Source organism: Cryptomeria japonica, chromosome 8, assembly GCF_030272615.1.
Source record: "Cryptomeria japonica chromosome 8, Sugi_1.0, whole genome shotgun sequence".
Taxonomy (NCBI): domain Eukaryota; kingdom Viridiplantae; phylum Streptophyta; class Pinopsida; order Cupressales; family Cupressaceae; genus Cryptomeria; species Cryptomeria japonica.
Genome location: NC_081412.1, coordinates 744,556,159 through 744,565,513, shown reverse-complemented (window position 1 = coordinate 744,565,513; position 9,355 = coordinate 744,556,159).

Genomic DNA, 9,355 nt, shown 5'->3' with positions numbered 1-9,355 from the left:
TCCCTAGTGTTGGGCTCGAATGAGTAACATCCATCTCTTTTGGAGTGAATTTCTATAACTCCTAGAACTGTTTGGGTGGTGGGTTGCAATTTTGAATACCGTTGGCGAGAAAATTTAAATAAGATGATGAACTAGCCAAGGATAATGTTAAATTTGCTAATGTAGTCTCTTAAGCGGGTGTGGTACAACCATGTTGAATATGATAGTTCATTTTCGTTGATGTGGCATGGTATCTTTCTTTGTGTTTTGTGAACCTTTTTTATTGCTAGGTTATGATGCATTGGCATTATTGTTGCTGATGGTATGATGCAAGAATAAGGATCCGGTCAACTACTGAGAGGGGGGGGGGTGAATCAGTAGATAGAAAAACTGATATAAACTTTCACCAATCTTAGAATCAACCTCTCAAAGTAAACTTTAAACTGACAAGTTAAACTACTAAACTATAAATGCAATATCACTATCAAGTTTAACCAATTGACTGTTACAACAGATTAATAATAAAACAACTTGAAACTCACAAACATCCAAATACTTTATTGACATAAGTAAAACTTCATTTCAAATTGTTGCCAGTTAATTATAACTTATTAGTGGATTAAGCAATTAAGCAATTCAACCATACTAAACCTAACCACAAAAACATTCACCACTTGACACAATATTTTTGACATGGAAACCCAAATGGGAAAAACCACGGTGAGATGAGACTCACAAGTTAACTCTGAACTCTTCTGAAGTTTGCCCTGTTAGGAGCCAAGCCTATTAAAGCTTTTACAAAAAGTCTTGTTAAGAACAAATCCTGTTAGGGGCCACCCAGTTAAGGGATTGACTATAATGCCCTATTAGAAGCAATACCCTATGAGGAGTAACCTCGGTAGAGGATTTGAAATCCAAGCTAATGGACCATTTGGTTAGAGGATTTGAATCACACTAAGCTTGTTAGAGCTTACCCAGTTAGGGGATTTTACTGCTGTGATTGTTAGAAAACAATAAGAGTTTGTTGATCTGTTTGAATAGCACTACACTTGCTTGTTCAAATCCTTTTCATGCTCCTATTTGCCTTTACAAAAACTGCAAATACATCATCCGATTTGACAACCTCACACTCAACTAGAAAATTGCCAACTCTGAAATAAAACTACTCATTGACCTTATAAACAAATCACTAGGTCAGTAACACAACAAAAACCTAATTCTTTCATAGAGATTAGAAACAAATCAGTTCAAGTATGATTGTTGGATTACATAACAATCTCTGCACATCATTCCAGATAGCCTCGACCGCTCCTTGATCGCCGCTTCATCGAACTTAGTAACTCATCACATGTTTTGCATTACATGCAATATACTTGCTCATTCCCAAGATAACAACCATTATCTCAATGCGCCAAAAACACTTTGAAACTCTTCTCATACAACATGCATATGTGTCATATTCATTACCGCTCATCATCAGATCATAAACCAATATAACAAACTTAATCGGTTAGGGTTTATCAAATCAACAGGTAGGGTTTACCAATTCAACTCTCCAATACTTAGCAATATCGGTTCACTCCATAAATTCACCTACAGGTTACAGTTCCCTTCACTAGCTCTTCCAATCAGTTACAAAATAATATTATAACAACATCATTACCAGTTAATTGACATCAATGACAACATAACATTTCATTAATGCAATCTTCATGCAAATGCCAACAGTTGCAAGACGTGTGAGAGTTGGGATAATAATGATAAGGTAATTTTGAGGGAAAGAAAGGCTACAAGTTTTAATTTCACTTTCACTTCGTGTTGCATGTTGTGCCACTAGAAAGAGTGGAGGATTAAGGAAAGATACAGGCGTTATTATGACCTTGATGTCCCGCACAATGTTAGCTTTCACATTTTCTGTTTCTTTTTTAAGATAGAGTTTACAAAGCCTTTTCGTCTTCCTTTGATTTTTTGGTGAAACCTTCTCACTACTTTTAGAATGGGGGGATACCATGTGCATGTGGAGCTTGATAAATTGGATGAGTTTAAGAATATTGAGATTGTGTGGCATATTTTTAAGGAGGGCGGGGTTGATGGATACTTGAAAATTTTGAAAGGGTTTGATGAGGAATTGTCTATATAATTTGCCACCTCGTGGGTCAATAGGAGAGTCATAGTGGGAGGAATTTTGTTCAAGGCTAGCGAGGAGGTGATTGTGCAAGTGACTAACCTTTCCATGGAGGGAAAGGAGTGGAAGAGAACCAGTCATTTGGTGAATAGTGAGATTCTAAACAAGTTCTTTCATGGGAATGGAGCCCTGGCAGTCAAGCTGGATGGTGGATATGTTGGTAAGAGACATTGTACCGGTAGAGATTTGTGCATGAGAAATATTTTTGGGTTGTCGCAAATCAAATCAGATGTCATATCCGGTATATGTAGAATTGATCTACCGAAAGTTTGAGAAGTTTTGATATTCATCTATGTTGAAGTCTGGAAGGTGGAATAGAGAGTATGGATACATTGTGCAAATCTCCATTTTGGTTGCATAATTTTGATTGTGGTGAAAGAGTTAAATGGTTAGATGTTTGACGCATCTTGATTCGCAATCCTAGCCTCCGATATTGATTCTTGTGCAAGATAGAAGGTCTGATAACTAGTAATTCAGGAAGAATAGAGCTATTTTGGTGTAACATGTTATGCAGAATCTTTGGGATGATTTCAGTGATTGGTTTTGAGTTTAAGGTGATTGAGCCGACATGTGGGAAGCTTATTATCAATTTTTTAAGGTTTGCATATGGATTGGTAATCAGATTGAACCAACTTATCATTACACGTTTCATGTTGCGTGCTATGCAGTTTTTGGAAGCCTACATGGGAATTGACTTATTTTGTTGATGCGAATATATAAGACCGATTCATTTGAGCATTTTGTATGATGGCATGAGTGTTGGAAGATTGTATGAGCGATTGTGCAAATTTTTGTGTGTGATTGAAGGTTTTATGCTCTGGTATTTGACAAAGTAGTAGAACAGAGTAGAGAGACAAAACAGTGGAAGAAGAATACTTGTCCTTAACCATAACTACTTTTTGGCATTTGTAGATGCTACTATTCAATTCGGACATTCTTGCTCTTATTTGTAATCACTTGTAAGGCAGTGAGCCTTCCTTTGGGCTGTAGACCTCTCTTGTAATTGAGCAGTGAGATCTAGGTAGTGTGCCTGAATGCATGTGCATTCCCCTCTTGTAATATTATTATACTGCTGATCACAATATTATAATATTGTGGGTTCCAATCCCACCATGGTTTTTCCCTTTCTGGGTTTCCACGTAAAAAATTCAGTGTTATGGTTTTGTGGTTATTTGCTTTCAGTTTTTGCACTTTACTTTTATTCATTTGTATATGGTGGTTAAAGAATTGGGTTAACAAAATTATTAATTGCAAAACACTGATTCTCCCCCCCTCTCAATGTTCATTGATTCCAATAGGATATGCCAGAGAGGAGTTGCCTGACAACTGGAAAATGGTATGCCTGATGATAATGAAGCATTTTACTTTGGAAGGCCGCTTTAAAGTCTATTATTTTTATCATATGTCATTTTTAAATCATTTTAGGAATCATGACATTATCTCCTTCCCATTTTACCAGTTTCACTGCTTGGAAAACTCTATTAAAGAGGCCCTTGACCCTAAAAGACAAGATATAAAGCATGTGTTCTTGCACCAAGGATTGATTTATAGACTATATTCTTTCCACCTATCTCTATGTTTGCCTAAGAATGTCATGGTTATGGAAGCCCCTTCCTCGAGTGCTCCCTTTTTAATTGGTACGCATGGTGCTCAGAGAAAGCAATACATTCGCCAACCTAAGGATTCTTTTTTTGCTTCCCTTTTTAATCTTTAGTTGTCATTACAAAGATTAGTGCATTTGAGGGCAAAAAGACCTCGATAAACAAGAAAAAAGGAAAGAATACTAGCTATCGCAAGAAAATTTCTATTCTAGAAGAGTCTAGTAAGGAGGAAGAGGATGGTAGGGAAAGCATCAACCAAAATGAAGGTAGAAGGTTTAACAAGCTGACTTCTCATGGTTATGGGAAAGGCAAAAGACTTAAACTTGTTGATCATGGCTCAGAATGTGAAGAGGAAGAACAAGGAAAGGATTATAAGGAAAAAGAAGAAGAGAAGAATGTGCATGGTGGTGGGGAAGAATTGGAGGAGAACCTAGAGAAGTCGGTGAACAATAGCTAGGATAGACAAGGGAACCAAACTGGGTATGACAAAATGGGGGTCGCTATGTAGGAGGACGCTAAGGAGACTATTGCGATTGAAAGCTGCATGGGATGTCAAAGGGTTGACAATGAGCTAAAAGTCATTGGGGAGGAGCTACGTATGCTAAAGGACAAAATATTTGACCTAGAGAAGAAGATGGGTACTATCTCCAAGTTTAGGCTCAAGGTTATGCACAACTTGATGACATCTCTTTGTTTAATGTAGAATAAGGTGTTGGGAGATGCGGCAAACAAGGATGCTTTCCACAAGGAACTCTCTAAGTTCTTGATGGAGGGTTGGAATAATGTTTTGTTGCAAGTGTCTCATGATGTTAAGAAGCCTAATCATGATTAGAGTTATACAGACCTTCTTTTTTGTTGTTGTTAATGTCCTTTGGAGCATGGCTCCTTTATTAAATAATTTAGGTAGTTATAGCTTGTTTACTACTAGCTATGGATCTTTCTGGACCGTGGTTTTACTTTCTGGTTAGTGGTTTATCTGCTTACGAACTTCTATAGACATAGTTGTTTTTAATATTTGGTTGTGGGTTTGCTGATGTTTTTGGATGCCTTTAGGTTGTGGATGTTATAGGGACAAAACCCTTGAGATGTTGCTTTTAATATAAAAACATTAATATTATTTAAATGTTATTGTATAAAAATATAATATAGCGTCCTAATTTATAATATTAATATATGATGTTTTATACAATATTTGTTATTAAATTACATATTAATTTTAAGGAGTATATTATCATGTATTTATTTTTAATCAATATAAATAATGTTATTTTATTTTTTATTTTTTAAAAATAATGTCTGGTAAACTTTTTAACTTGACTGGCGATGCTGGCATGACATGCCCTTCAGCTCCACATGAAACACTTTTGACCCAGAGCTATGAACCGGTGAGGCCACAACTGGGGGACCTCATCCCCACACTTCATTTGTTCAAACCCGCGAGCACAACGACCAACAAAGACACAAAGCCTACGAGCACAATGGCCCAACAGGGGTTTGAACCTTGGTGGTTGCTTCACCAAGGAAGTGTTTTAACTGCGACACTACATGTCCAAAGACATAAATAATTTATTATTATTAGTACTAAAATATATTAGTTTATAAATATATATTATTATCATAATATTTAAAATATATAATAATATGTGTTTGGGCCTTGGCTTGATTGGCAAGAGCTTATGGTAGGCACAAGGTCACGAGGTCTAGTCTCCCCTCAACCCACATGGTACTGGAGGGTGTGACATGCCATACCGACAATTTATAGGGGGCTACTTGAGAATTTTTTTTGTTATAGATTTAATTTGTGTTAGAATTGAATTTGTGTTTTGTTATAAATTTAATATGTCATTGTTGAGCCATACATTACTTGGATGAAATGTTTCACTATAAATCTCACCTAAGAAAAGAAAAACCACACAACCCTAAAAAAATGCTCTACATTTGAATGGATCACTAGAGGTTTACTTGGGTAAGTGCACCAAGATGGTTAACAAAAAGTGGGGCGTAAGTGGCCACTTTTTTTTTTCTTTTTTGAAACCAACTAAAACTAAACTTGGAGGAGCAATTTGAGACTCTTCCACTCAAAATTTGAAGATACCAAAAGAATAAGAATTGTAGTACTCTGAATTTAGTTTCCAAACTACTAAAGTTTTATACGATTAAGGTGGTCAAATATTTTGCACACAAAAAATTGTTCTTGTTTTTTGTAGCGAACATAACATAGTGTCTAGTGTGCACGTCAAAAAAGATATTTATATTTAGTATTTTGAAAAAACCCTTTGGTAGAAAGATAGATAAGAGTGAGTATCGGAAGTTGTGTGTGTTTTTTGTTGGTTTTTTTTTAGTGAATTTTTGGAGTGGATGCAAATTGAAAAATCAAGTACCTATTCATGTGCTTCACATAACTTGCACCAAAATAATCAGAAATTCAATTTTTTTTTAGTGTAAAGAATGAAGTGTAGAATGTTCAATAATATATAAGTTGTTTCAAATTTTGACAAGTAGTTAAAAAGTTATTGAAAAAAATGGTAGACATATGTTTGTGAGAACTCTGGAGACACTGGTAGAAGAAATTAAGAATTAATATGTTAATGTTGTTCAAATGTAAAAAAAATTATATGGTTAGAAATATCAGAATATGGGTGAAATTATGGTGGCAATTTTACAAATACCTACTTGATAAAGTGTAAACATGATGACGATGAAGTTGAGAAACCAGATTGGAAGAAGAAAACACGTAAAAATGAGGGAAATAAGGTTCCCAAGCCTCAACCTTGTCATCGAAGCCTAAGTACAAGCCATAACACCTACACGTAAAAACTCATTTGCAATTTTAATTTAAAAAACCCGATTGGGTTTTATGCGTAATAAACTCATACGTGTTAATTGCAATTAATGTCATGCATATGTATATGTATAGCTATATGTATATGTATATGTATATGTATATGTATGTGTATATATCTATTGTGTGTGTGTGTGTGTGTGTGTGTGTGTGTGTGTGTGTGTTGTTGTGTGTGTGTGTGTGTGTGTGTGTGTGTGTGTGTGTGTGTGTGTGTGTGTGTGTGTGTGTGTGTGTGTGTGTGTGTGTGTGTGTGTGTTCCACCGATATTTCCCCATTTATTTTCTTCTCGTAAATGCTCACTTTCTTAGTTAAATAATATAGACCTCTGCTAAACATTGTGCCCCATTTATTGGTCATGGTTGGGGAGTGGAAGGAGGAAAATCAGTATGGGTTGAGTACACCAGACCCATAGCCCAGAACAATGGCATGTTTGTTGTTTTCAATTTGTAAACCACCATGTCACCACATAGTATAAGATCCCTCCCTCTCTACCCCCTCCTCTCCCTTCCTCCCCCTCACTCTATTTGTGCCAAAGCTTTCACAATAAAGGTTTTTGTTGTTTCATGTCCCATTAGAGAAGATCAAGTTATTGTTTCTACAAGAGGAACATGAATGAATTTAAGAGTTATTCAAGATCAAGATGAAACCTTTATTCCCAATGATGTTTCAAAAAAGCTTCTACAAACATAATTTTTTCTTGGCATCTAACCCTATAGATCGCAATATACCATTCGACTTGTTTGCAATGTACACGTATCTTGGAGGTCAAAAGCTATCAAAAGTATTGAAGAAAAAGGAGGTGTTTTTTTCAAGTAACAACTATTTTCACAAGCTACAATTAGGAGAGGGTTTGTTTAGGAAAGTTTTGTATGTAATTACGAGAGCTCTTTTGGAGTGTTTACCTTATGAAGTTACTAAACCCTTTACAATTATGTACACAACCAAAAGGAAAATATGTGCCTAACAACTGAATTTGCTAATGTAGTTTCAAAATATTTGTTAAATTAGAACATCTAGGTCTTGTTGTAGATTTATGTGAGATGCTAAAGCTTGGATGCATTGTAGGATTTGATACCAATGTAGTCAACCATATTTCCTAGCATAAAAACCTCAGGTAATTTTTTAAGAAGATGAGAGTGTCGTTTGAGGATTTTTTCCAATTGGTATTGGGTAACAAAGTTTTAGAAATAGGTAAATGATTTGATAAAGGTGGAACTATTGAGAAAGCTCCTCCTTCTACTAAGAAACCTCCCTCTCTTTATTTTTCACACAAGCAGTGGACACATCCAATTATGTGTGCCTAATGAAACCTTTATTCCTGACAACCTTTCACTAAAAGAGGTATTAAAAAAAACTTCTACAGATGTAAAATTTGCTTGACATCCTAACCCTTCAGATCCCAAGATACCATTGGAGTTGTTCACAATTTACACATCTTTTGGAGGTTGAAAACTATCAGAATCAATGAAGAAAAAGGAGGTGTTTCTTTCAAGTAACAACTATTTGCACATGCTTCAATTAGGAGAGGGTTTGTTTAGGAAAGGTTTGTATATAATTATGAGAACTTTTTTAGAGTGTCTATCTTATGAAGTTGCTAAACTCTTTACAGTTATGTACACAACCAAAAGGAAAATATGTGCCTGACAATTGAATTTGTTGAGGTAGTTTCAAAAGGTCTATTAAACTAGAACATCTAGGTCTTGTTGCATGTATATGTGAGATGTTAAATTTTGGATGCATCATAGGATTTTCAATACGAATGTAGCATAAAAACCTCAGGTAATTTTTAAATAAGAAGAGAGTTTCCTATGAGGATATGTTCCAATTGGTATTGGGTAATGAAGTTTTAGAATTAGGGAAATGCTTAGATAGAGGTGGAAATATTGAGAAACCTCCTCCTTCTATCGAGAAACCTCCCTCTCTTTCTTTTTCATACAAGAAGTGGACATATCCAATTATGTGTGCCTAATGAAACCTTTATTCCTGACAACCTTTCACTAAAAGAGTTATTAAACAAAGCTTCTTCAAAGATCAATTTTGCTTATAACCCCAACTCTTCAGATCCCAAGATACCATTGGATTTGTTTGCAATGTACACATCTCTTGGAGGTTGAAAAATATTAGAAGCAGTGAAGAAAAAGGAGGTATTTCATTCAAGTAACATTTATTTGCATAGGCTTCAATTAGGAGAGGGTCTATTCAGGAAAGGTCTGTATATAATTCCAAGAGCTCTTTTAGAGTTTCTATCTTATGAAGTTGCTAAACCCTTTACAATTATGTACACAACCAAAAGGAAATGATATGCCTGGCAAATGAATTTGTTGAGGTAGTTTGAAAAGGTCTATTAAATTAGAACATCTAAGTCTTGTTGCAGGTTTATGTGAGATGTTAAAGCTTGAATACATCATAGGATTTGATATTGATGTATTCAACCATATGCCTTGGCATAAAAACCTCAAGTAATCTTTGAAGAAGATGAGATGTCACTCCTCACCATCATTTGTGCACTTTCCTATTAGATTTGCAATTGGGCTTTGAGAAAATAGACTATTGTGAATATCATGCATACTGTTAAAGTTCAAGCTATGCAAAAAAAATGAATTGTCAACTTACTCTGTAAATGGATAGAAAAATGAAATACAAATATTAAGTGCACTTGCCTATTAAATTTCAATTCACAAGTAGGATATAGCTTATCTTTTGTTATTTTGTGAGCTTATTGAGGATTTTTTTCAATTTGTAGTGGGT